At 41.2% G+C, this 26,559-nt stretch overlaps 1 long non-coding RNA gene across 1 annotated transcript in view; it reads left to right on the top strand.

Moving 5' to 3' along the window:
• LOC135289981 (uncharacterized) overlaps positions 1 to 8,654 on the top strand; it is a 28,759-nt gene extending 20,105 nt beyond the window's left edge. The window contains exon 3 of the long non-coding RNA XR_010352726.1: positions 8,578 to 8,654. This is a non-coding gene — a long non-coding RNA (uncharacterized LOC135289981). The remainder of the gene's footprint in view (positions 1 to 8,577) is intronic.
• Positions 8,655 to 26,559: the final 17,905 nt, after the last annotated feature.

Below are 26,559 nucleotides of genomic sequence, written 5' to 3'. Positions count from 1 at the left end.
AGTGGTGCGGTTTACTGAGGAATCCATTTCTGGCTGTTATGTTTACTTGTAAAAAATTCCCAACATGCTGAAAGGCAATTATCTGCCATTGGGTATGTACTGAAAATCTGTGGCATGGCAACAAAGACCGTAATTCATATTTAAGAGGATGGGGTCACAGCTGTGGTCACTTCCCTGGGCTTTTGATCAGAACTGTGGATGGAGTGGAAATTGCTGCAATGTGATGGATGATCTTGGGCCCACAGTAGGGACAAACCTGGCAATCATTACTGTCAGGGGGGCTGAGGTCTGAGCATGGTCATTAAAACGTAAAATTTTAAGTACTTTCATGCCATCAGCAAGAGCCTAATAGCAAAAAAAATCTGACTTTAGTTAGACAGTTAGCTTTGCTTCTGCCTCTGTGGATGTGGAGACACAAATGATTTATGCCTTACTGAAGGCATAATCAACCCGAATGCACTCAAGCAAACAGAAGCAGCAAAATTATTCCTTTGGTTTTCATCTCCATTCTTATCTACAAGACACCAGAAGAGCTGTTTGCTGAAGATGTTCTAATGACGGGATAATACTGTCATGAAAACAAGCACATATCCCAGACACAAACATGTGTACTTGGGAAAAGAGCAGTGCTGTATTTCCCACACATGGACTACAGTGGAGGAGAAACACATGGTCTTCCCTTAGGTTGACTGAACATCAGAGGATCGGGGTAGGTATGGCCTCCCTACCTTTCTGGTTTGTCATGTTGGTCTGAGACAGTATTCTCAAGGACTGCTGATCCTACAGTCTTGTTTGCTTTCCTGAGCTTAGGGGATTTCATGTTCTGTTATGAAATAAAGCTCCCTAAAACACCACGAGTTTTCTAAATCTAGAAAACAGGTTTTCTGATGCCACTGAGGTGCCATCCTTGGTACTGGGAATGTTCAGATTTCTCCCCATTCTAGATGAATTTCCCCTTCAATTAATCATTTCAGGATGACATGAAATACTCATGAAGAAGTTAGTCCAACATGGCAAACATGTAGCTAAGGTGTTTAACTAATTTTTCAATACTATTAATGTTCATCTACACCTCTTCTCTATCCAAAATTTGGAGCTCTGTTCCCATGCACTGGCTTCCCTGAAACTTGTGTCACTTAGCTGGCCCCTTTTCCTTCCATGTTTCACATCCCATGGGACAGTTCACAGTCAGGATGCAGAACAGCTGCTTATTGCAATTGTTCAAGTCAAACATGTTCCTTGTCCATGCACAATTCTTCAGTGAAACACCTGCAGCCTGGACACGAGCATCCTGGTACTTAGTTCAGCCCTCACAATGCTCTGTTTGTTGAAGGCCATGTAAAATTATGAGGCTACAGCTAAGGCTTGCCTGAGGGTAGTTACAAAGGCCAGTTCTCTACACATCCTGGTCTAGAATCTGCTCTTCCCAACAAGCCCACAAAGAACTTCCCAGTGTTGGCACCTTCCCCATGTTTCCTGGGGTTGAAAGAGGACTTGATTTACATTGAGTTTCAAACTAAGCAGATTGACATCAAAGCAACGGAAATCAGGCCCCAGTAAGTGGTTTATAAATGCAGCCTAAGTGTTTTGAATCAAAACAGTTCTTTCAGTGAATTTGGAGGGGTACGTCTGTTGTCCTTATCATTGTTAGTTTCTGTCTTGAAAACACTGAAAGGTCACTCACATGAAATCCACTCAGGGGATCATTAGAAAAAGGTTTCCATTCCTGAATAAAACCCTTACCGGTCGGTTTTTCCTGTTTCCTGTTCCTTTTTTTTTTTTTCTTTCATGGTATTACTTGGAGAGTATAGTAATTTAAACAAGAAAGGTATGTATGGATTGTCTCAGAGAAGCCTCCTGTGGGTTGTATTGTACAAAATTAAGGAACAGAACCTCAGTTCATGCATGCTTTTGTCATCCCACTTGGAGAAGACAAGGCTTTGCTCTGCAGTCTTTGCAAACAGCCTTGAGACTGCTTCATAGCCCTGAAAAAAGAGCTTATGCAGAGGCACCCAGTGAGGACCATATGTCTGACTCATAAAGTACTTAACTGAAATGACAGCAATATATAAGTTAGCTGGATATTTGTTTTAGGAAATGTGCTATCTCTAGGTGTATATCTCTAAGCTGTCAATGACAACATTTCCTTCCAAACCTGAAAGAACACTGTCTTTTTGTAGTACTCGTGCATCTATTGGCTGCACCAAATTGCATGAAACAAGCACAAGGTTACAAGGAAGGAGGAAGGAAAAACCAATAGCTTTTGACATAAAAAATTTGTGTAATTGACCAACTGAAACTTCATGGAGTACATGTGTATAAACACAGCACAGAAGAAGATAAATAAGGCTTCAATAAATATTTTCTATTAAAATTTACCTAAACAATAGAATTATTTGAAATCCAGCCTTTATCCAGATTTGACTTTTACAAATGGATCTGGGATATCTGATCAGCTGAACTAGGAACAGCAGGGTTTTTACTCAGGAGCTGAGGCACTGAGGTGCTCAAAAGAAACACTGTGCCTTAGAGCAATTTTGCCTTCTGTCTTCATCTGTCTGAAATGGCTCAGTAGGCACAGGGGTGTCACCCTGCTGATGCAACCGGTAGGAAAAGGAAAAAAATTCTCAAAGGAAGAGCTTACACTTTGATAAACTAAGGTAAAGAATGAAGCTCAAATGCAGAGGTGCTTCTGTCTTTTCTGCCATTGAAACCCTTCAGAGATGGACACTCTATCAAACAAGCCTATGTAGAGGCTCACAACAGGAAATCATTCTAGTACAGAATGAAATTTCCCATGTATCTGTTCTCAAAACATTATAAATTTGGTAAATTATTCTTTCAGCTTCAGCTCATCTTTTCGAAATGTAAATTTCAAACCATCCTTTTCCCCTGAACTTGATTTAAAAGACAATCTCCAAAGAACAAAAAAATTTTTTAAATCACTCATGATTGAAACTCTTCTTTGAGCAATGTTGCTATCAAAATGTTGCATTTTTAACAGCCATGAGGGGATGTCATACCCTTTTTACTGTGGCTAAGAACAGTCAGTGCACTGTAGCTCACTGATGAAGTAAGTGAAACTGTATAAATATTTGGTAAATTAGTCTTCACAATGAGCAGTCTGTCTAAGCAAAAGCTTGTGTTATAGTCCAGACAATACTGAGAACTTTCCAGCACTGACCTTAGAGAAGACATACTGTGTAGTCCAAATCCAAACATGACCAAGCTAAGTGCAAGCAAACCAGGGGTGCTTTCCTTTCATTAGAGTTTCTCCCTGACCTCTGGATGACAAGGGCATAGGAAAAGGAAGCAATTTTTCTTCTGTCCTTGGGGAAAGAGCATTCGAAAGAGATTTCCTGTGACTGGTCTACATCATCTCTCTGGTGCCTGATGTGAAACCCTGGATGACCACCTTTTTTTGCATCCATCATAAGCATTTATTCAATTTTTTTCTCCATGAAGGGCTCTGTGTGAAATTCACAAAAGTTTTAAGTGGGTGCAGGTAGCTGGATGGGATCAATCAAAACATTTTAGCACTTTAGAGAAAATAAGTGTGTTACTGGAACAATAGTTCCAAAGTCAATCCTGATCTCCTTGAACTTTAAACTATTTCCTATCTTTTTCTCACCAAAAGCTGTAAAAGTCTATTAATAAAGTTCAATTCTGTATCCTTCTTTAAGTGTTTTGTTGAAAGTTTGAGAAGGCTTTTTTTAAAATCTTATTGTAAGTTTAAAAATATATTTAGCACCTCAATTTTTGTCATTTTAAGTTACCACATGCATTACAGAAATAACACTTCTTATGTACTTCCAATATTTTTCAGTTGTGGCATGTTTAATCATGATAAAGCCATATGCCAAAATCTTTGCTTTCACAGTCACAGGTTCCCAGGGAGCCCTTGGCTATGTCCAGCAAACCAGAAATCAGTGCTGGACCTCTCCAGATTTCCTTCTCTGGTGATATCCACCTAAGAGCAATTTATGATTCTTCATTTCCTATCAGAAGGCCTTCCCAATGTGCAGCTTACTACACATTAGAGCTTTCTTTTTGTTCTACCTGGATGAACAGGATGCCTCAGCATTCTCTATCATCTTTCGTGCTGTGCAAGTTCCTGTACTGTAAGGAAGCACCCACCAAGAGTATCATGGTTTACCTAAGTGTTTTACATGGTAACATAAGCAAGATTGTTCTATACAGAGTGCCAGCTGCATGAAAAGAGAGGCATTGAGTGAGAGAAATGGAGGCACAATTGATTCCTACATTAAACAATTGACCAAAAATATGCTGCTGAGCTCTTTTAAATATCGGCCTCTCACATGTTACAATATTATGAGACTAACCTTGTAGTTTCTCAGAGAAACAGACATGTCTTACATTTAGGGTGATGTCAGGCTACAGCTGTGATCAGGGTAGACATTAGGATCAGCATTAGGGTTTCAAGGAGGTAAAGAAACAACAGGTAATGTTCACTGGCATCCTAAATTTGTCTTTCCTTTGTGCAAACAGAAGATCATCATTTCAGAGGCTTCAGAGATACAGCATTAAGAATAAAACTAGTTGTAACTCTGGCAAGTGATCAGGATGAAAAATATGGCTGGGCTACAGGGGAAGGAAGGACCTGAAAGCAGATTGGAATACATTAACATTTTGAGCTTCATAAAGCAACAAGTTTCTGGCACTACTTTTAGGAGTCAGGGAGATGAGGAAAAACTAGAGGTATAGTGAAACTGGGGAATTCAAGAAGGATCAGTTGTGCTGTGCTGAGACCTGCCATCAGCCTGGGTCCACATTTTCTGGTTCAAAAAATTGGTGGTGTTATAGCACAGTGACCAAGCATCTTAATGTGATTTAGGCAGCTAGAACTGAGTGGTCACCTCTGATGAAGACTTTCAGGACAAATTTCCCAAAGGACCTACAAAGAAATATGCATCAGTTACAGGGATGCTTTTAGATCTTCCACTTTTAGTGGTCTGAAGGCTTTGTCTGGGGAGTTATAATTAGAATTAACACTTCATAAAATTGATTAACTGGGAAGACAGTTGTGTTTAGAACAATCGCCCAGTTAGGTTTTTTTCTTTCATGTTTATAATGGAATTAGTGTCAAGAAAGGGCCACTTGAAGCAAAGAAGGCATATAAAATTGCCAGATAATTTTGTTTAGAACTACAGGTAGTCACTTGGCCCCAAAATTACTTTTAATTCTGGATTTCATGTGTGTGACTTGGACAAGTGTTAGGTGTCATATGTTGGTTTAGGTAGATAATTGAAAGAAATTTAAAATAGGTCCCTAGGTATGTGGGAAGTTAGTATCACCATTATGTCCAAGACATTTTGCTCTGAGGCTCATATATATCTATGACATAAGGCTCATATTTAGAGTATTCCTCGTGTTGGAATTAGCAGTGTTGTGGTATTTGAAGGAAGAAACCATTGAGGAAGTGTTGAGTTCTGCTTTAATGTCACTGAACTAGAGTTTCACTTGCTAAAAATCCTCAGCACAGGATGATATTGAGGTTTGGGTTTCACAGAGACCACCAGACCAAACATAAAACTGTTGCTAAAACAAGGGCTATGATTAAGGTTGAAGTTCTGGGTGGGAGAAAAAACATAGAAGGAAAAGTCTAAAAATAGGACAGTAGCCTAAGTTAGGACCTTGTGTGACTTGCTGCATATTTTTATCTCTTGGGTTTGTGGTGTGGTTGAGGCTTTGTCCTAGGTTATTGGTGATACTCTGTTAGGAAAAGCAAGACAGTGAAAGACTACAAAAAAAAACCAAAATCAGAAAACAGAAAAAGTCAGGGTCAAGCAGGTCACAGACAGTGTTTGAACTTTTGGCAAGTGTTTTCTTGCTGCATTCTCCTACTCTGAAGTCCAGCCCTGGGCACCCATCACCCCCCCATTAGTCCCATGCCTCTTCCCAATTCTTTCCTGGTGTTAGTGGCCCAGGCAGGGAGGATCCTGGGCTCTGCTGAAAAGCACGCCTAAGGCAGATTGGAAGTGGAGTATATTTAATATTTTAATATTCCCCAGATATTTATGGATTAAAAGTAGTAAGGGGACAAGATTTTGCACTATTCCTCAATTCTGCTGAATTAAGTATTCTCTGCTTCTGACTCCAGTTTAACACATTGATTTCTGATCCTAGTTGTTAACTAACCCATCATTCATTTGATATGCAAAAACACTGGAAGACAAGTGCTGAAGGAGCTTTTATGTTCATTAAATGGCCTTTAGGTATGATGACACTTGGGATTTTTGTTTATCACAGTCTTAAACCAAGACATAACTCTCACAATACCCCTAGATACAGCTGTAGTCTCAAGACAGCTGAGAATCTCAAGTCTAAAATATGACAAAGATAATTTTGGACATCAATCCTCAAATTCTCATTGCAGACCACTTACCATCTTTTCTTTATTAAAGCCTTTGAATAAGCAGCACAACATTCTGAAAATCAGAGTTAAATTAACATAAACAAAAGATACCATATGTAAAAAGGATTTGAAACACATGTTAGGGAAAATATCCCACTGCGCACCCCATTTCTCCTTATCAGAAATGTACTTGAAAGTGAATGGTGGTTAGACACGCCACCTGAGATTTGCCAATGAATGTCAAGTTTAAAATGGAGAACTGTGTTGTGATCAATCACAGATTTCCTTCTTTAACATCCTTATGCTTTGTGGAAAGACTAGCCCTAATCTAGATCTCAAAGCAAAGGAGGACAGGAAGTTTAAAGTATTGCATGCACTCTTGTTGCAAACAACCCCCAGGATATTAATATATTTTTGTATTATAATGACTTCAGAAAAACAGAATACCAGTCTACAGTTTTTGTTATTTCTTCCACATTCTAATAATACCTAGAAAATCTAAGTTAAAAGTTAATATATACACCTGTTGTGTAAACAATATTTTCTTTAGAAGGCAAGTGGTGTACCATACAGGTAAAAATATTTGGGGACTTCTAGCAGGGACGACATATTTCTCAGCTTACATTTAGACATGAAACCTGGGAGCTTGAAAAAACTAAACACATACCAAATTCCATGTATGTGCAGGATCTCAAATTCATCTGTTTTATCCTCATTAACCAGAACTCCAATTTCTCATAGACTGAACCCTAACTCTGATGTGAAGGTTAGCTTCCATAGCACTGAGACAACCCCTAAGCTTCAAGGTGAATACATGAGAACCAGGATGGGTGAAATGTATTTACACTGTTTCTGTAAAATTTGAAAAAACTTCTAAATCCTCAAGGAGGGAAAAAGTGGTCAAAATCCCCCAGGGGGAAAAAAAAAAAAAAAATCAAAAAGCCAAACCCATAAGATGCATGTTAAGAAGATGTGCAGGAGATGAGAGGGAAGCTGTGTTCCTTGTATTCCTTGCTCTCATTTCTGTCCACCAAAACCAATGAGTCCTCCACTGCCCCGTGTGACAAGAAGCTTTCGTCCTCCCTCGGCAGGGGAGTCCCTTGCTGTTGGCTGCCAGCATGGGTGCTGCATGCTGTGAGCAGGCATTCTCTGCATCCCCCGCAACAAAGCGCATTCCCAGCTGGATTACTCATACTCCACTGGCTTCTGTTTTTCTTCATGTGCACTCATTTGCAAGCCATTAAACAAGAGACACAAAGCTGTTGCTAAAATTGGGTCACGTGTGTATTGCCCTGTCAAGCCACCGGGTTTGCCAAAATCAGGATTTTCCAGCCATCACAATGGCTTTTTTACAGCTCCATCCATGACAAAATTAACAACAACAAAAATAACAGCAACAACGAAAATAGGGGGAATGGGAGGTAATGAAAAAAAAAAAATCCTCCCATTCAAAAAACCTATGGTGCCAAGAATTAAAGATGTAGTTAGTATCCTGTGACACTTTTTTGATATACTGACGTACTGTTCATCACCATGACATTTAATTTCCAACACAAGCTATGTTTCACTATGTTTAATTCTCTTCTAGCTAAGATGCATGTGAAAAGACAATTCTATTTTTTACAGAATATTGGTTTTGTGCAGCAAGAGCATCTTCTGGGCTGAACATGAACCAAGCCCTGGGATCAGAGAGTAGATAAACATTTACCCAAATCATATGTCAAACTAGCCACCATTGACATTCAGACTCCAGACATACAGCACCTCTTCCTTTCCATGAACTGCACATCCTTTCTGAGCTCAGGGATCTGTCTGGCTTTTGGGAAAACTGTCTCATGTTCAGTGGGCTAAGAAGGGTACAGGAATGATGAATTCCCTCAGGCAGGAAGATCTTATTGGAATATTTTTGTTAAAAAGCAAAAGATTTTTGCCCCTGATAACAGGAGATTTACCCTGATAAGTGGGCAAATCCAAGCAATCTAGCTATGATCGCTGCTGGCAAGGTAGGAAAGTGCCTTATATAGGACAAAAGGGAAGAATGAGACAAGTCAGAGGTTATTCTGAGCCACACCTGGGAGGTTTTACTTTGGAGGAACGCCCCATCCTTTTGCACAGATTTAGATTTCACTAGAATTTGTGGGGAAGTCATGAATTAACCCAATAGAAAAGTTAAAAACAATAAAACTTTTGCTTCCCTTTAGGGATGCTGTCATCCTGCACCAAGAGACTGTGAGAATAGAAGTATGGTGGGAGCATTGGGTCTGGGCAGCAGGACCAGGGCTGTTTTTCTCACCCAAGGTAAGGTAAGAGCAGTCAGTACTAAGTCCCAGCCTGCTTTGCTCTGAATGGTTATGTATTGTCTCTGTGCAGACTATGAAAAAAATCATATAATTCCTTTTAAGAACAGCAGTCCAGAACCTTAGCACTGTCAGATGTGTGCCTGTTGCATTGCAGTACAGCCATTCCCCTTTTCTGCCCATCTGCTGTCTCTGCTGCAGCACAAATGGAACAGGAATACCAGACAGAAACCAGTGAGGTCACCAGTGATTTATCCTTCCTTCCTGTGGCGTTGCACTCTAGTTGCTGGGACCAGCAAGGGAGCATGCTCTCCATTGTGAGCATGCTCTGGAGAGCCAGAACTGGCTGTTTCATATGAACCTGGGCCAGATCACAACCACAGGCAGAATTCATCTGAAATTTGAGAAGATTTTTTTTATAATTTTGATGACAGATTCAGCTGTAGGAAAAATTAAGGTCTTGCTTGGCTCCTATTGCATGTGAAAACCTACATAGGCATTATCCAATAAAGAGATAAAACAGAACCATCAATTTAGTTTTTCTCCTCCCAGAGAAACATGGTCAGTGCTCCCCTCAGTGAGGTGAAGCTGCTGCTGAGCAGGCATTTAGGCCTGAGCAGCAAAGAATGTCTGCTGTGAGTGCCATTTTAATTAACATTAATGTTTTTACTCTACCAGCGAGATACATTTGTTCTTTTCTAAGGTAAGGACATGAGTTCCAACTGAGAGATCTATGTAGCAGGACACATTGTACACATCGTTAGCTCTGGGGCTTGGACATAATAACCTAGCTTCAGCTATTGCAGCTCCGCCTCTGTTGCTTGTAGTAAAGTTACACTGGGATAAACTTGGGTCAGTGTTCTTAACAGTATCTCTAATATTCTTGTATTATTTGATAGGTGGGGTTGGAGACATAATACTAGATATTTCATTTTCTCACTATTATTTCATAGCATTCCTTTGTTAGGCAGAAGTCTAGGTGGAAAAGCCAGGCAGGGCTGAGCCTACCCCCACTTCTAGCTTTCCCTGGATTGAGAGCAGCCCTGAAGAAAGAGGTTGGGAGTGTTGCTGAATGAAAAATTCAACATGATTTAACAATGTACACTCACAGCCCAGAAAGCCAAACATGTCCTGGGCTGCATCCAAAGCAGCGTGGGCAACAGGGGAGGGAGGGGATTCTGCCCCTCTGCTCTGCTCTGCTGACAGCCCACCTGGAACCCTGCACCCAGCTCTGGGGTCCCAGCACAGGAAGGACATGGACCCGTTGGAGTGAATTTAGAGGAGGACTGCAAAGATGATGGCTGCAGCACCTCTCCTATGAAAACAGCTGGGAGCATGGGAGTTGTTCAGCCTGGAGACGAGAAGACTTCAGGGAGACCATGTAGCACCTTCCAGTATTTACAAGAGAGCAGGAGAGTGACTTTTGACAAGGGCATATAGTGATAGGATATGGGTAATGGCTTTAAACTGAAAGAAGGTGGGTTTAGATTACATATCAAGAAGAAATTCTTACTGTGAGGGGTTCAATGGCACAAGTTGCACAAGGAACTTGTGGATCCCCTGAAGTGTTCAAGAACAGTTGGATGGGGCTTTGAGCAACCTGATCCAGTGTAAGGTGTCCCTGCCCATGTTGAGGCAAGTTGGAACTAGATGATCTTTAAAATCTCTTCTAACCCAAACCATTCTATAATTCTATGATTTTGGAGGGATGAGCAAGCAGCTGGGCAACGCCACATTGTACCTGCAATACCTCTGCCATAGTCCTGATTTGTCAGACTGCTCCTCTGGCTCTGTCACAGATGTGTGCAACCATGGGAGGATCACACACTTCTTGCTGTTGCTACTTAATTCCTGTTCTGCAACACTGAGCTTTGGATAGCCTTGGCATTCACTACTGTAAATATTTAAAGACTCCTCTGGTTGGATGGACCATTCAACCGCCACTCTTTCTTTCAAGAGAGCATTTCCATTATTTCCAGTATCTATGACAGAGGTCATCTTCCCGTGCCATCAAATAATATAATCACCGTTATCTTCTGACAGTGGAGGAGCCTGGAAGAAATCCTCATGTATTTCTTAGAAATCTGATAACAGAGTTAGCTTCTAAGCATGAAAATACACATGACCTTAAATGCCATCGTGCAATATCGCACAGATATTAAGCACTGCTGACTCCAGTGCGTAATCATTCAAAGAGCTCAATATGGGGCATAACCTTTCTTGGGAGTGATTGTGCAGATTGCCTTGTAGTTTCCTGTAGTATTGAAAGTCTGGATATGTAACTAAAATACAGCAACAGACTTCTATAAGACTAAACCAGTCTCATGAACATAGCTAAAATACCTTAACAAGGCAGAAGACCTGTGTCTATATGTCTTACTGTCATGTATGTCTTTTCTTTGCTGTTGCTCAGAACAAAAACCTGACTACATGCATGTACACACATATGAACACAGAAATGTTTAACACTATTTCATTGTAAAATAATAGGAAATATGTTACTCTCATCCATGGGAAGATGGTCAAACCTGCTGCCAGGAAGAAGAAATGCTTAACATGTAGAAAGTGTAAGATATACAAGGAGTAAATCCTGTATGTCCAGGTATATCTGAAATATGCACATTTCCAGGTTGATTTTGCTGTCATGGTGAACAGTAGAAAAAGTTCTGCTAATAGGAAAAGGAACAGGATCAGACAGACAGATGTCTTAGTATTTTGAGATTTACAGTGTACAGGGTCTGAAAGAAAATAATTATTCATTACTGCTGTGAATTTGGATATCATGCAGGTAACAAAGGCTGGAAACTACCTCTTGTGCCATCGTTTCATGTTCAAACACTGGTCAGAGGCAGTCACGCCAGAAAAAATGCAGCCCTTTTAGGATAAGACTGGAGGAAATAGTTTTATCTAAAGTTTGTCTTCTGGTCCCCAGAGGATTATTCCGAGAACGGTTATGAGCTTTAGGGTCTCCCCATACTGATCCAGAGAAAAGTTGATCACCACTTGCTTGGATCTGATAGCATTTGCTGGACACTGCATAAATTCTTGGGCAGCTGATAAAATACCATGGCTCAAAATAGAAATCTTGCAGTCCAGTGAGAAGGTCTGTTCCACTTAAGTTGTTTTACAGGGCAGTTCATGGTAACCAAAACCCACTGAAACCAACTCAGTCAACTGTGTACCTCTCCTAGAAACAGTACATTTATGACCCTGGGCCATATTTTGTTTACAATTCTCTTAGTAGGATGGTTACAAAACCAGAAAAACTGTCTTTGGAGAGGTTCAGCATGACTTTCCAAGTCAGGTGTTTTGAAACTACAGAATGATGATGATGATGCATGAAATATGTCTGTCCATTACTAAGCTGGTGTGTAACCTTTGATGTCCTCATAAGGGAGAGCTCAAACACCTGAGCACCAGTGATCCATGCTCTGGGAAGGCTGTCAGGAGTCTCCCAAGGCACCTGGATCGTCCAGTGGGAAAATATCAAAGTTTTGTAAAGGATTTCTCAGCTATTCTTTAGCTGATATACAATATTTCAGCTTATTTACCATCTGCAAAGACAGAAATCTTTCCTTTTTTTCCTAATTTTCTCTTCTTACAAATTCTCCTTCTGTTTTTTCTCCTGTGTCACTTAGCAGTTTTTATGCCTGAAGGTAATTAAAATTTGTACATATACACTTCTGTTCTGAAAATGAAAAATAATACAGGAAAAATGAGCACATAAATGTAAAATAGCCATTACAATTTTTCCATTTTTTAAATGATCTCTGTGGGAATTTTTTAACTCATCCAGTTTTGAATAGGTATTCCCTTTTCCTCTCCTTGCAGAATTGGAGAGCCTCCCTCTCTGAATTCAAACAAACCATTCATAATGTACCTTACATCTGAAAGATCTTCATTTTCACATGTCTTAAGACAAAAGAAAATTAACAGTCTTCCTTCTGGTTGTTCAGTACATTCCCACATATATTAAACATGTGTGGCATGTCCCACCAGCCAGCTGTCTTTCACATAATTGTGTGTGTGCTTGGAGCCACTGCTGCTAAGTATGTGTTACCTCAGTGTGACTTTATTGATGGTTGACAGTGCAAGGTTTACTGGGAGGAGTGGCACCTCTTATTAGACAAACATAGCCACTACTGACCAAAAAACAGAACAGGTGACAGGCACACAAGCTTTCTCTATATGTCTGAAACCAGAACAACAGACTAGAAGCTAAACATGTCTGGAAATTAATGTTCCATTTCCATAATTAAAGACATTTTTTGTCTGTGGCACCGGGTAATGTCAAGAAGGTTATAGAATTCTTAATGCCTGGGAGGGGACATGGAAAGAGAAGGGATTCATTTTCGCCTCTAGGCAGTCATTCCTGAAGTGGAGAAGACTGTAAATTTTTTTAGATTTTTAATACAGATTGGGGAAGGCTATAGAGGTGTAGCATACATTCTCCCTGAGTCAGTCCAGTGACTTCTGTGCTCTGAAACACATTTTTTTCAGACAGGAAGCTGAAACAACACGAGCCGATCAGATAATGTCTCCAGATAGATCATGTACATAGGAAATGGGTCATTAGTCATTATTATTCAATGATTTTTGCAGGACACTCCTTTCCCTTCTTCACTAAGGCTGCAGGTTTCGTACAGCACATTCACTTCTGCACCACCCCGGGGTCGGCATTCCTGCAGGGTAATTGGAACCAGCTGCTTACCTACAAAAAAGACAGAAAGAAGAGGTCACAAAAGTTTAATTTTTCTAGCCAGAGACATCCTTTTGGAGATAAGGATGGCTTTGACAGTGATATTTACTGTGTATTTGTCATTATAACTACTGCATCATTTTCTTTTCCTTGACACCTACAAGGTCTAGTGGCCCTATTTCTGTGAAGAGTGAGTGCATTTAAACTCTTTTTAGCAAACAGCAATGACTTTTTTCCTCTCCATAAAAGCAAACCTGTGTAACTGCACTGTCAGTGCAGTTAAATTATTATATATGCAAGCATTTTCAGAAGAGGTTTAGAAGGTGTTAACAGTGAAAGAAGACACTTCAAACAAAACAGATTCAGCTGGGGGACAAATCCCTTAAATTACATGAAGCTCAGGAAGCCTTGGCAGGAATGTGCATTTGCTTCCTCACTTTCTGAAAGACAGAGACAAAAGCCACGAGAAAGTTTGAAAATATTACCTGGCTTCTCCTGCAGAAAACTAAGAGTGCTTAATTAAGAGAAGGTGCATTTGCACATAAACCTTCAAACAAATGATACAACCGTCAGTTATTTTGTGCATGTGTTAAGGAGATGGAAAGAAATAATTTTCATCTTCGTCAAAAAACTTGAGACGCGAAGCCTGCCTAGGAGGTGGAACAGGGGACCTAGCAAAGCTGAGGGAGTGGCTTTGAGAGGCAGTAGGAAGGAAATTGTGGTTTCATTGCTTTGTAGGGAAGCAACTCCAATGCCACTGCAGTATTTTCCCCCAGTGGCTCCTTGGAACTTGCAGGGGGTGTCACACAGGGCCAGGATGTTTAGAGTGAGTGAAGGTGCAGTTGGTTGGGCTGAAACCCCACATCTCAAAAAGCTGGGGAGAGATGCAGGATCTGTGAGAGTGGGGAAGAAATACCTGAGAGTGGATGAAATCTGAGCTGCAGCTGCAAAGCAAGAGAGGAGAGAACTGTAGCCAACATTGTCTTACCTGTACAGAGGAGAGCACAATGAGCCTCAAGCAGCTCTCAAACACTAGGCTGGATCACTAGGTTGGCCAGGACTAGACTAGGAACCTGTAGACTCTCTCAGAGCTGGGAGTGGCGTTTGTCTGTTTCTGAGGAAAGGGAGTTTTGGTTAGCATCATGAAATGCATGCAGATGTCCACAGCATAAATCAGGAGGTTTTCCAGAGTTGGGGTGTTGCTGGGTTCCATCCTGTCAGGCACTCTGTGAAAGTGACTGGTCTCTTCAATCACTATGGTGGCCTCCTTTTTATTTTAGCAGCTTACCTTGTGTCTCTACACGTGATAAAACATTCCATGTTTTAATGAAGAAGCGCCACTAGTGTGCAGATGTCTTTAAAATGATATGATATTATCAGAGTCCTTAATGTTATGATATTTGTTCAGAAATCTCAGGAAACCTCTAGATAGAACTCAGTCATGTGGAATTATGATGTAACTGAATGGTGCTAGTAACTTCAAGAATCTCTGTCCTTGTCATTTTCAGCAAATTACAATCAGCAATTATTTCAGCCTTACAACCCTTACCTAGCCAGAATTTCTGAGACTCACCACAAACTCAGCTTTAGACAAGCAAAAGATTCTGTAGGAAAGTTAAGGAACCACCAAGCTTATTTAATTGTTTTTTCATCACAGCAATGCCAGCAACATTGCTTTGAAAAGAGCATGAGCTATGTCTCTAACAACAGGTCTGTGTTTGATCCACTTCAGATGCTGATTCTGAACCTCAGCAAAAGTATTCATCCATTTGTGATTTTGTGGCAGCTCAAACATGGGGTATTTTTGTATCTTCTCTGCTTTTTTTCTTAAGCATTTCTTACTTAGCCAAACTTCACATATTGGTATCACTCTGTAAATGAATTCTGCAATGTTTTAGAACCACTCCGTTGACTTGGTGTGTTTTGCACAGAGAGACAAAAACTACACATGCCTTGGACCAAACAGCTCATACGTATGAAAAAGGCAGAAGATTATTCCAGTACAGAAGAGCAGAGGCCTGCAAATATTATCTGCAATCCAAGCAAAAAGTGAATCAAACCAAATACAACCATTTATAGATAGCCCAAGTATCTAAATGATCTATGCCAGAAACATTTTGATACCGTATGTGTATATTAATGGGAGGAAAAGTCTTCAGCCTGGTCTCAGCTTTATGACACATCCCGCCACAGCACTTGCTGGTACTGCAGGTGTGTCCCAGCACAAGGGCAGAACAAGAGTGCTAACACACTCTCCTCCCTTGAGAAATACCAAGACATTTTATTTACAGCAACCTCTAACTTGAAAGCCTGCCTGATAAGCACTTGAGGAAGGAAATATGAAATAAATAGTGTAAAATATTTAAAAGGGAAAGCACTAGACAGGAACTTCAGAAGTGGTTTAAAGCATGGTCCAGTTACAATGGAAGTTTAAGAAGGAAGTGAATGAAAATAACTACTTTAGCATTCTTTAGATAGTCTGCATTATTTCAGAAAAAAATACATTGAAGCTATTTCTTTTAATAAAAAAATAATAAGATTCCAGGGAAAGGAAAACTAAAACCAATAGCATCAGCAAAGAAAAAAAAAAGGCATAAAAAACATGGAGCTGGATGTAAGCCTAGCTGAATTTAAATAAACAGCATAACCTAGGCTTTGTTTGCAATCCTGGAAGACTGAACATAAGATAATGCAATGTGTGTAATAACCGTTTAAGAGTTTCATAAAATAATGGGTTTGGAATAAAAAGATAATATTGGGGAGAAGTGTGATAAACCCGTGGAGATAACTTAGCTCTGCACTTGAACTCTTGAATGCAATGAATACTTTATCAAATTTGGGACCTGCACTGGATAATTCAAAATATTATTGTATTCCATATGTCTCTGTGCTATGTCATATGCCAAAAATTGTTACTGTCTCCTTAAGGCCTGTCAGCTGGAGAGGGAATTGTGGCACTCGGGAAATGCCAGGACCTTTTTAAGGTCAGGGTTGCCCAGGTTGGAGCTTTCTTGCCTTTATCTTTCATTCTTGTTGGGAAGCTGGGATGGTGCAAGGCACAAGCCTGTTTTTCCTCCTTCTGGGCTCCCGAGCAGGTTGCTTCAGGCAGATCTCCGAACAGCAGCCCAAGAGGCTGAACTTCGCAATCCTGAACTGTTTCAGGCAGATTCCACAATCCCTGTCTACAGCCTGGAGCTGGGGCCGTTTGGGGCCAGGCCGCCGTCCCTTGGCGCTCGGTGGGACCATTCCCTTTCCCCGGCAGCACAGCAGCAGCTCTGGAACAACTGCTGGCCGAGGGAGAGGCAGAGAGGCTGGCACTGCGCATGGGACGAGTTCTGTTCCTGACTTCCAGACGCCAGAGCCTCTCTGTCAGTTCCACAGAGAGACTGGCAGGCAACAGTCACCAGCAGAGAGACTGAGGCGGCATTTCCCTGGTTTTGGACTCCAGCTTTTCTTTTTGTCTTGGAGCTGTTGCAACCAGGATGACCCCAAGAATGTTAGGAAGTCTCTTTTTCCCAGTCCGGTGGTTGAAGAAGGAGTCAGAATTCCTTGGCTCTGGTTTTCAAGGTTGTTTATTTTCTCTTATCTAATACAGTCTTTTCCTGACCCGCTCAGGTCTGGCAGGTCAGTTATGGCACACTGCACTGCCCTTGGAGTGGTGTCAATATTTTATACTAAGAACTACGTGCACTTTATTTACCATTATTTTCCAATACTTATCACCTATGTTAGACAATCTACTTCTACTCTGAACCAATCCAAAAGTGCCAACATCACACAGAAGATGGAGGCTAAGAAGAAGAAGAAGAAGAAGGAAGAAGGACATGGCAACACCCAAATCCCTCCATCTTACTCCCTAGACCCCTATACTAAAAAGCCCCAAAATTCCACTTTTTACCCTGTGATAAATTAACTATCATTCTACTCAAACTTATGTGACTTGTAACTCTTCACTCAAAGTTGGTAATTTGCTCTATGGGTTAAAATCGAAAACCCAGGTGTCTTTGGCTTCCTGCCAAGGTCTCCAAGCCCCTGCCAGGGGCTCAAGCCATCTATAGCATCCAGAAGGATGTCCTGAGTTCTGACATTTTTGTTTGGTCCTTGTTCCCTGTTGTTTGGGGGAAGTGGGAGTTTTTGTCATTGCAACAGTCGCTCCTTTTTGGTAAAAATGGGAATGGTCAAAAATAAAAGGGGTGCTAACTCATTTTGGAGTGTCTTCCCCTTAAATTGTATTAAACCCAGACAGGCATCTGCTGTACCCTAAGACCCCAGAAATATTTAATATATTTTCCATATTATTACCCACTTGAATCCCTGCTATGCTTTGTGATGTTATGTATGTCAGATGTTTAGACATTCCTGTTGCTTCCTTGTGACCAGCAGAGAGGTCATTTCCAGATCCACTTGTCCTGCTTATCACCCTCTTGGAGGCAACATTTCATAAATGGATAATGGGGTGGTGGTTGTCTTCAGGGCAGGATCATGAGCCAACAGATGCTACAAAGCCAACAGGTGCTACACCACCTACCTGTGTATGACAGATGTGACTTTGGGCTGTGTCTTGTAGGTAAAACATCTGAAAGTGGTTTTTTATGTGGGTATTTGTAAATCCAGTGCAAAGGAGAGAGGCTTTCTGCACTACATCCCACAGAAGACTTTGGTGCTCCTGAGGTTGCGTTTGTTGTGGGATCAGACTCCCCTGTACTCAATTTCCTACTCAAGCAAAGACATTTTTGGCACTCTGACCAAAAGAAAGTCCCAGCCTGGGAGTACACACAACTGGAGGTGGAAATGGAACAAGTCTTTGGCAAATTATGTTGCCCATCATGGAAAAACTAGGAATAAAAAAAGCCAATAAAACCAAATCCTCCTAAGAATTCAAGAGTTGCAAGAGTTTCAAGAAGCTATGCCTCATTACTGCAGACCAGTGCTGGATGCTGAGGCTGTCAATCACATACTTTTTCTTGCAAAAGTCACTGCCATCAAGACATGTTACCCTTGTGGTGTCAGCATGATGTCAGTCCAACACCACCAACACTCCCACCATGGTCCCAAGTGCTGATGGTTACCCCAATTTTACCCCATTACTAATTAAATTGTGCAACAGGCCAGGAGCACATACCTCCCAATCCTTAACAGAGGCTCATGTGGATGAGTGCCCCTCCAGCCGTTTCTGCACTGGAAGGGAATCAGCAGCCTCGTGCAAAGACCCTCTTAATTGAGTGGCTGCAGTCAGGGACACTAGGAGGCAAGCAAAGCAGATGCCAGGTGATGTGTTCCTTTGGTCTCCCCAGATATTTCAACTGTCCTTTCACTCTATCCAACCTGCAGCAGCAGATGTCATTCCAAAACTTCACAAAATCCTGAAAAAAAGGCTCAGGACAGCTAGATTAGAAGAAAACACCCTCAACAACTTTTGGTACTATGTAGTGACTTCCCTTCTCTTTATTTTACAGTTGCTAGCCCTGCAGCAATTGCTTTATTCACATTTTTAAGCTTTTTTTGCCTCCATGAACAGTGGAAACCTTGTAAGAATGCATTTCCTGGGGCTTCATTCATGTTCATTCATTCAGTGTAGCCTCAAGCAAACAGCTGCATGAGATGGAGGACAAACAAGAGAAATACAACTCAGTTTGACAGAAAAAAAACCACAGGAAAAAAACCCCAGTAATAATGTAAAATTGTTCTTTTTCTTTTAATTTTCAATTTGATTTTGGAGTAAATTTATTAACCACTTTTGCTCACTGCTGTATATATTTATGAAGGCTACAATGGCAGCAGCAATGCATAGTCTGTGAAGCTCAAGAAAAAACTTCATGAGCAAAGATGGGCTCAGGGCTGTGTAGAGTACTCAAGAAAAGGTGCAAAACTTACCATTTGTGATGATGGGAAGTCAGCTTTGGATCACAGCACCACAGAGTTATTCTGGTGAAATTACATCAATCTAACCAAATCCATTTACTACTGTGTCAAAACAGATATTAAACCTTTGTCAGATATTTAACTTTTCTTCATGGATTTGGATCTGAAACAAGCCCTAAAAGAGATGTAATCTTGGTGGGGATTCTTTTTTATTATGTGATCTAGGAATTGCTGAATTTTCTGAAAATATTTCTTACCAGCTCTGTAGAGTTTTGACGAAAAAAAGCTGCAGGACTGAGATGAGGCTGATATTTCCTGATTTTTAGGTGCCCCTATTAGTTTGTATTCAGTGTGAGATACTCAGGATGCGAATTGATGAAGTGATGTAGTTGCACATGTGAAAATAAAGGACACTTTTTGAAATGTTGAATTTGGTGGTAAATTTCTCTAAAAGTTTAGGTTTACACAAGGACTGTCAAGGTTGTTTTATTACTCAATGCCAGGTTTGCTATTCCCTTTGCCCATTTGATCTTAATGAGACCCACATTGCAAAAACATCATGCAGTCTGTAGGGAACACATACAACATTGCATGCTTATTTAATGTTAGTTACTTCAAGACCACTTAGGATGAGGAGAAAGAAGAAGGCTTGATTCCTGCATGTGTAAAAGTAAAGGCATATACAAACTGTGTTATGAGATTAAGGGAATACTTGGAATTAATTAGTTTCTGCTTTGCTTTGAGAGTATTATGTGCTGGTTTTGAGGAGTTCTGCTGATGTCATCTGCCATGAAAGCACAGCTGGAGCGCAGCGTGAAGGCAGCAAATCCCTGAGACAGAATCACACTCTTGGTATTTCAGCCACGGCCACGTGTGGTTTTCTGGCAACTGGGCTGTCTTACAGAAAGGAAGTTTGTTTGGAAGCAGAGACACAGATCTGCCCGCACAGGTAGGAGGGATTCATGCCCAAAGGCAGGGTGGCCCCATAGCCAGTGTGGCACTGGCTGCCACGTGCTCAGTCAAGCCATGGCCTTTGGGGCCTGTCTGCCCCTGCATGCTGACCTCGGCATTAAAAACAATGATGCTTTCTCACGTCAGTGTTACAGAGATGTCCCTGTACCCGAGCAGGACAGAGGTACCAACAAAGCATGTAGAACAGACTGAGAGCAGTAAAGAGGTGAGGAATGATGGTCCCAGTTTAGTGACAGGAAGGAAAGGTTTGGCTGAAATTATATCACTCCAAGTCCTGCATATTGCCTTGAACCACAGGCTAGGAATCTGAGCTCTGAATGACGGTAAATTCCTTGGCATGTAAATCCTGAGCCAAGAACCCTCCGTGCTAAAGTAGATCCTAAAAAAGTAGTAGAGAGAAATACCTGGTTGAGGTATTTCTTATTAAATGAAGGCTAGCTGTACACTGAATTTTCATGGTTTAAAACTTGGAAAAGGAATGCTTTAGGTCAGGCAGAGCTCAGTATAAATCAGAATGAATTAGGCTGTACGTTTATTCATGGCAAAATTACAGCTGTAAGTGCACAGCAGTTTTCTACAATGTTGCCTCACATCTTGTTGATGAGCAGGATACACCTTTCCACTAGCTCCCTTTTCTGACACTGCTGTCTCCTGAGTCACTGTCTGAGTCCCATCTTAAGACTGGACTTCCTCTAAGCCCAGTGCAATAAAGAATCTTTTGCCCAGGAGTCTATTAGCAATGTAGTGGTCTTTTCAGAAGTGGAGGCAATTTCCTCCTGCTTCAGCCCTTTTATCTCCTGGATCCTGGGCTAAGCATTCTCTATACTATAATGTGAAATGTTGTTAAATTCATTATGTTGCAGATATCTTTACTCATTTTGATAGAGTTATGCTTTCTCTTTCTTTATTCCTTCATAAAAGAGCAGCATGTTATCTGTATTGACAGCTCAATAAAGGCAATGTCATCTTTCAATTGAAATTTGGCTGCACTGTGAATTGTTCTGCTCTTTTTTCTCTTTCTTTTCATGCACAGCTGGAAATTAATTCTCCTTAAGTCCTTTTTGGGATGAGGCGAAGAGTGGAGAGAGGAAAAAAAAAGAAAAAAACCAAAAACTGGCAGGGGCAGTGCTTGTTCTAGATAAAGTGAAATAAGCTGAAGTCAAACAAGGCAGTGTCTCCTCTTCAGGGTTAAGCTGACAGTCGTGTCATTGCTGGACTCGCGGAGCAGCAGCTGAAGCGTGGGGAGCATGAACTAGAAATGCTCAGCAGTTTGGTGAGAAGGGGGTTGGCTGCTGACCAAAGGTTTGGGCACAGGGCTGTGAAATGTGCGCACGCCCTCCTTGGCCTAAAATGGGGGACAGAGAGAAACACCCTGGTGTTTCACACAAACTGTGGCTGACCCCTCGTTTGCACTCACTAGAGCTGGTGAAGGCTGGGTGCAGTAATGCAGCCACCTCCCTCCCTCCCTGGGAACAGGGTAAAAATTACAGTTCGTAGAAGGCATTTGACACAGCTCAGTGATGAGAGCACACAGTTGAAGTGGAGCTGAGAGGCACAAGGCTCCTCCTGAAGCGCAGCTCGGTGCTGCGAAGGAGCTGGGAGCGTGACTCAGAGCCGGCTCCTCGCCGCCGCGGAGCAGCGACGCGCTGAGTCACCAGCTCCCTGCCTCCACGGAGCTCGGAGGGGAAGAAATTAAATCAGACCACGAATCCAGTGAGGTTTTATTGGGGTTTTGCTTTCGGAAAGTATGCTGTGGGTTTCTGTTGGGCCTGAAGTTTTTCCACAAGCCATCTCAGCAGCTTCCCTGCCTACTTCTCAGCCCCTTTATTCATTCACGTAAACTAGCTTGAATGTGTATGCTGCTGCAGCTCAGAAAACACAAAGCTTCCAATTAAGATTTTAAACTTACAAGCAGCAGAAGCAAAACCAGAAAAACAGAAGTACCGGCTTAATTACCCTGAAGCTGTTTAGAGTAATGTTAAGTGACACCAGTTGTGAAGATTCTCGAAGGTTAACCACACACCTCCTAATTGCTTTGAAATTCTCCACCGTTCTTGCAAGAGAATTCACATCTGCAAGGGCTGGTAGAAGGAAGTCTGAGGAGCCACAAAGAATGAAAGGCAGGCTAATAAAATGGGGAAAACCTGTGTCTTGTTCAAGGCGGGACATGGTTATTAACAGGAAATCCCTAAAGTTCCATAAAGCCCAAAAAATACTAACTCAAACTTTCAAATGAAAACCTCTGCTATTTTCTTCTGTTTGGCAGCATACTACATGCTTATTAGGACACATCCTCCTATATGTAAACACTCATAATGTTCATTAGAAGTTAATAGGAAAATGCATGACAGCTCTTTGTTCTTTCAGCAGCTCCTTACATTGGGAACACTTCCTTGCAGTGAGTACTTGTTCTTGAATGCCACAGTCTTGCTCTGTATATGATGCTTCCTTAGGCTGATGGATAGAAATGGCACAAAAAGAAAAGAAAATAAAAATAGCAGAATATAAGCAAGGTTTTGCCCCATCTGCCTTTTTTGGGCTATCCCAAGTAGTGAAAGGAGAACTAGAAAGTTTAGAAGTAAGAGATTCTCCATTCTTATTTACAGGGGTTCTGTATTGATTTAATTGTTTAGATATAAATACCCGCCAAGCAACACTGGCCCAGCATTCTATGTTGACAAAATATGCAGAAAAGAGGGAGATAGCACCAGAAGTTACAGCTACTAGTCTTTAATTAAATTCACTGCAATGCAAAACCCTTTAATAGTCAAAGAGAAGGGGTTATCAGTGAAATCTTGAAAGGGACTGAGATTCTCACTTGAGTTGACTATACTATGAGAACATATTGCACCATACAATGCTTTCTTGTCCAAGTTTTTTTTGTCCTCTTTGTAATAGCTCCATTCATTCATATTTAACTTTACAGTGTCATTCATAATTTCATCTATATTCTCACAGTTACTTTTTCCTGAACATGTTTACTTGCCTTTTTTCCTAGAGCTCTCCAACAAGACACTTTCTTCCGTTCTCAAGCAGAGCATACCAACAAGCCAATACAGCGATAAAATGACAGTCATAACTTAAAATTAATCTGTCAGTCACTGGTAAGCCCATGATAGCTGTCCCCTGAATGCCAGTGCAGCAGGAAAGGATAGGTATCTGCTTCTGAGACCCATGTGTGACTGTCACACCACTTATTTAGGGCCCAAAGAAACAAATTTGCACTGCACTACTGAATGGAAAAAATACATAATGTGATCTTTTGGGATTTTTTATTCTTCACCCATGATCTTAAAATCCTCACTGCATTTGCAAAAGTGCTTTGGACCTATGATTACACAGCTATTTCAGTTCCTGTATCATCATCCAAAGTAGCAGTTTAACAGGTGAAACTGTTCAGCTGTCACAAAAGCATTAAATAAGTGGCATCACCCATGTGTGTGTGCAAGGAGATATTTTTCTATCACCAATTACATTTCCAGTTTGCTGTCACTGTGTAAGTGCCTCTGGATTCACTCCCAGTAGATGGCAGAAATCAAGGCACAAATTTGGGAGACACAAAGAGGGAGTAACATTTCAAAAATAGTTCACCAGGCACAAATTTGATATCCTCAGGTTTTGCCAGAGATGCTCAGCAGAGATGTGCCCAACCCAAAGTTTTGCATCTGAAGGAGATTTGAGAGAGTTTGGTGTTGCATGTGGTGCTAAATTTAGTATTCACTGCAGTAGCAGTGCTCTAATGAAAAGTTCTTCATCCAAACATCACCAGCTTTTGAGCATATTGCAGTTTGAACTTGATTCCTGTCATCCAGGCTTCTCTCATCTGTAGAGTTCTTTATTTCCAGAGAAGTGAAAAACCTTTTTTTTTTTCCAGCACTTTTTACAACTAATGTATTTTTAAGTTCTTAGACATAATTCTATTATATGGTCTGTATAGCATACTGTTCAATGCCTCCTTTCAGGAGTATGGTACTTGTAGCATCTAGATCCTAACAAGTCAGAAAACAAAGATGGAGTTACATTTCAAATATAGTGTCTGTGCAAAGCAAGTGCTACAGGGGCCCAAGCCTTTTTCTTGCAAACTATACTTCTAGAAAGCAGAGTTAAAATACATACGTGAGAAACTCCAGATTGGGAATGACCTGTATTTGAAAGCTGTTCTTTTTCCTCTCCTTTTCCCATGAGATCCATTCCCCATATATCTTTGCTTTCATCTCCCACCTACCGGTGGTGACCCTGTCACCCTTGCCTGAGAAAAATAAAATAGCCCCACAGAAGGTGTCAATTCTGCTTCTGAGGACTACTGATGACCTCAGAGAGGCCCAAGATCCTTACAAGTCAGCAAATTCTCTCACCCTGTTCTCTGAAAAACATTTCTTCTATGATCTCCTTAAAAAATACACACAAAAATACACATAACTTGTATCCCCTCAAAAAAATCCCGAGTCTGTAAGTAAATTATATGTCTAAAAATTATCATAATTTTCTAAATGTTTGGTTGTTATCCTTAATATTGTGTATAATCTAGAGTCACTGTCGCTCTTGGTTTTACCTTCTCTCTGATCTCAGTCTTGCAGGCCTCATTTCACAAGAGCACTCTCTTGTTTAGGCTTGGCAAAATATGAGATGAAAGATTAACCTATGCCTTTGCTTTGCAATATTAATTTGGTGAAATTCCTAACTGGATCTCTTTACCTGTGGTAATGGTGGCTGATGAAGAAAACCAATAGCTGAATACCTTCATAGGCTGAGGTAAGAAAAAGTCTTCAAACAGGAAGGAAAAGAAAAAATACCCTAAAATGTGCCTAAAATAAGAAGAGAAATGAACATTTTTCTGTTCTAGAATATAAACTGCGTTCCTCAGTTAAAATGAGGAATAAAACACCCTTCAATAAAAATTCTTACTTCTTTATATTTTACAATAGTTTTTTTCTTATTTTCATGCAGCTAATCACTGTGTATCAAAACAGCAGTCACAATCCTCACTTGTAAACAGAGAACTGTGATTCAACGGGACATTTTAGAAGGAAAAATGGGAGAGAGTTCTGTTATTGTGGGTAAAATCTTAGGCAAGGTTGATTGGCAGTGGTGTTCAAGCTGAGAACTGCCTCTTCTGAAATAGTTTGCAGATGTGTTTCTGCAGGCAGCTGCTGTTTGGAAAGAGTGGCAGAGAAGTCACTGCTCACTCACACCACACACCCTCCACCCTTATCAGTGGCTTATAGATGTCAGTGACTGCGTCCTCCAATTTTACCAAGAAAACTAGGCAGAGGTGAGTGTGGAAGAACACTTTGCCCACAGTGGCTCACCTGGTTTAGCCTGCCGGTCTGCACAGTGGAGAGCAAGGGTCCAAGGCTGCAGCTGAAAACATCTCTGCCCTGATATTAAAGTCCACAGAAGCCTCACTGGCAGAGGAACTGATACCTAACGTGAGCTGAGCTGTTGATGCCTCAGATACACAAGACTTCCTTTTGTGGTGCAAAGACTCATGCTGCAGTGCAGCTCTGTGTGTGGGAAGTACACTGTGGCCATGTAATAACCATGAGCAATTGCTTGGTCATACATCATTTTACAAATGAAAGACATTTTTGTACTCCAGTGACAGTAAGCTAATGAGATGGCAGGTGATTTACCAAATGATGCTATTACATTTGAAAACTTGAAATGCCTTATAGAGTCTGAGAAAATTTGCCAATTTCATGGAATGGTGCCGGAGGGACTTGTATGACATGTGTCTCTATCTCCTCCTGTCTCCAAGCCTTCCTTCCTTCCTTCCTTCCTTCCTTCCTTCCTTCCTTCCTTCCTTCCTTCCTTCCTTCCTTCCTTCCTTCCTTCCTTCCTTCCTTCCTTCCTTCCTTCCTTCCTTCCTTCCTTCCTTCCTTCCTTCCTTCCTTCCTTCCTTCCTTCCTTCCTTCCTTCCTTCCTTCCTTCCTTCCTTCCTTCCTTCCTTCCTTCCTTCCTTCCTTCCTTCCTTCCTTCCTTCCTTCCTTCCTTCCTTCCTTCCTTCCTTCCTTCCTTCCTTCCTTCCTTCCTTCCTTCCTTCCTTCCTTCCTTCCTTCCTTCCTTCCTTCCTTCCTTCCTTCCTTCCTTCCTTCCTTCCTTCCTTCCTGGCTTACTGTTAATATATGAAGTTTTATGTGCTTAATATTCTGCGCAGAGCTAAACTGGTCTGTCCAAAACCACAGGAGCTCTGCTGACTTCTCCTCTTGCTTCTCTGCCCCTTCTGATGTATTTCACCCTTTAGGCTTTACTCTGAACAGAGGACTGGATCCTCCACTCGAACATGAGTGCCTGCCAGGCTCTGGGAGCCTTCCATCAGAGGTTATTTGCAAGGGAGCCGCCTTTGTTCCATG

This window comes from Passer domesticus, chromosome Z (assembly GCF_036417665.1).
Source record: "Passer domesticus isolate bPasDom1 chromosome Z, bPasDom1.hap1, whole genome shotgun sequence".
Lineage (NCBI taxonomy): Eukaryota > Metazoa > Chordata > Aves > Passeriformes > Passeridae > Passer > Passer domesticus.
This window is presented reverse-complemented; position numbering and strand designations above follow the sequence as displayed.